Here is a 2720-nt window from a genome sequence, read left to right as displayed (position 1 = left end):
AGCATGAATGTATAAAGTACAAAGTATCACACAGATCATTCACCTTACAATTCTCATCAATACCAGCATTTTACTTATGATATAAAAGCTAATTCCAATATTAATTACATAACACAGATTAAAATAAAACCCACATGGAAACAACTTTCCATGCAAGTAATTTTGTTATATAAAAATTGTGTTAAGATTGGTTTCTTAATTTTTCATATATTGCTGCAAATAAAAAATAAGTTATCAATAAATGTTTAAACAAAGAAAATGGAAAAAAAAGAAGTTAACACTTATTAACTTGGGGGTGTGAGGATATATGTTACATGGAGTCTAATATTTTATGCAATATTTGCAAAAATAACAAATTATTTAAGAAAATGAAAGTTAATATCTGCAAGGTCTAATCAATCATTTAATAAGTCAAAACCATGTGATTTTCTAAGATTCTAGCTTACAGACAGACATTGTAATATACTGGTATTTGATCATATAAAAAAAGTACTTTTATAGTTTATAGGTTTTTTGAAATGAGAATACTTTACAGTTAAAAAGTCTTGTTCTGCATAGGTTTAGTCGGGTCGTAGAGATGTGTCCATTCGAATCAATAAGGAGTGTCCTTGGCTGTTGTTGATGTAACCTGAGTCGTAGTTTATGGAAATAGGCCTTTTTGGGGAATTTTCGAGCATTGTCCAGACCGGTGAAGCACTCAGATGATCACATCATGGTTACAGCAGACTTAGTAGTTCTGGACAGTGGTAGCATTAAAATTCTTCTTCTTGCGATGAACTTGTTCCTTTCACTGGGCTGTACTTTATGTCTGTTCTATTTATCTTAAACAAGAATAATAAAGTTTCATTTAGATTTTTAAACAACAAACATTCAGGGTAACATGTAATAAAAGCATTCTGAATAAAATTCTAAATACAGAAGCTACTATGCAGTTGCCAGTTGCTGTTTAAACAATGTCATACAATGACTACAGTAGTATCTGGTCTAAAATGTTTCATTTTATATTTGAAGCAATGTTATTTTCATTTTAAATCAATTATTGTTTGTTGAACAATGGAAAAACTTATCAACAATAAGTGTGTTTCACCACCACCCCCCCCCCCCCCCATGTAACATGTAATAAAAGCATTCTGAATAAAATTCTAAATACAGAAGCTACTATGCAGTTGCCAGTTGCTGTTTAAACAATGTCATACAATGACTACAGTAGTATCTGGTCTAAAATGTTTCATTTTATATTTGAAGCAATGTTATTTTCATTTTGATTCAATTATTGTTTGTTGAACAATGGAAAAACTTATCAACAATAAGTGTGTTTCACCACCACCCCCCCCCCCCAACCAACCTCCTTTTCAAGAACTTAGACCTGGATTTCCCCAAAATTACTACAGTAAATTATAAACATCCAACACATGTATAAGTTAATGGTGAAAATAACCAATTTCAAAGCAATACCTTGCGTTCACATCGTCCAGCTGGTCAAAACATTCACCCGAATCACCGAACAGAGGATGCAACTAATCACCGGAAACATTGACTTTGTATGCTGTCAATGCTGAAAAGAAAAACGTGAAAGATTTCATTTTCCGGATTTAAATAATACTTTTTTTTAAATATTTACGTTACATTTAGAGTTTGTAAATTGTATAATGTGCGAAAGATTCACTGTTCGTCTTGTTTACCAACCAAGCATTCATATATTAGGGACGTTTATATAATTATATATATGTGTATACTCTGGATAATCTTGAATGGTTAACTTGGTCAAAACGTATATTTTAAAGAGATGCGGTAATGAAAATTATGTGCCGAACCAAGTTTGAAAAAATGACGCCATCTTAATTTGATGGCGCGAGATCTCGTTTACAAATGAGAGATAAATTAGAGCCTTGAAAATGTTATTGGGAGTATCTATATTGTGAATTAATTTACCTTGACATGAGTTCTTCGTTCCTGCATTATCTCCTTGTTGTAGAGGCTATTAATGCTTTTCAATTCTCCATTTTACAACAGCACCTTCTTGTCCATTTTAACCTTCGCTCGGAATCATAAAGTGCGCCAATACTGACCAATCAGAACCCGCTAAATCTTGGAAAAGTGCATCTTGGGATAGTTTAAATGAATAATGTTTAATCAAAATTATCATTTTTTACCGAATAGTATACTTTTTACATGTATATTTATTTTAAATTAGAACTGTCGGAGTCAGTATTTCCTGGTTAAATACGACAAAGTATTGGCGTGTGTTTGTTACAATTGTATTTGTAACACGTGATTAACAAAAAAATGGCCGACCGTTTGTTTACAAATGTCTAATGAAAATAAACAAATTCTAATGAGACATATGTATCAGATTTTGTCTTTAACTATATTTTATTTACATGTACTGATGATTTTGCCAAACTAAATATGATAGAGTCAGATATAGTTTATTGACAAGTTAGTCTTGACTTGTCCAATTTTCACCGCGATTCTAAGCACGGTCATATTCTTATTCAAAATATAGAGGTGTGAAAATATTATGTTCATCACAGAGCAGGTTCTGCATGAACACACAGAAATCACAAATATAATTAGATGCCGATAAATTAACGGGGTCTGATTAACAGAGGTCACCCGTACGGTGAATTTACAACTACAATGAATTGATGGCAATTATTTTACAGTTACACATGTGTACTGATTGGTCATACGATGAACAGTACGTTAAGAATACTTAT

At 31.8% G+C, this 2720-nt stretch overlaps 1 long non-coding RNA gene across 1 annotated transcript; it reads right to left on the bottom strand.

Moving 5' to 3' along the window:
- Positions 1 to 296: 296 nt before the first annotated feature.
- On the bottom strand, positions 297 to 2098 carry LOC128173823 (uncharacterized). Its single transcript, XR_008242574.1, has 3 exons — positions 1933 to 2098; positions 1456 to 1555; positions 297 to 821 (listed from the first exon to the last, which is right to left on the bottom strand). It is a non-coding gene; the product is annotated as an uncharacterized LOC128173823 (long non-coding RNA).
- Between the last annotated feature and the right edge of the window lie 622 nt (positions 2099 to 2720).

The sequence above is a fragment of the Crassostrea angulata genome, chromosome 2 (assembly GCF_025612915.1).
Source record: "Crassostrea angulata isolate pt1a10 chromosome 2, ASM2561291v2, whole genome shotgun sequence".
In the NCBI taxonomy this organism is placed as follows: Eukaryota; Metazoa; Mollusca; class Bivalvia; order Ostreida; family Ostreidae; genus Magallana; species Magallana angulata.
The sequence above is the reverse complement of the archived record's forward strand: the minus strand, read 5'-3'. Positions and strand labels throughout refer to the sequence as shown.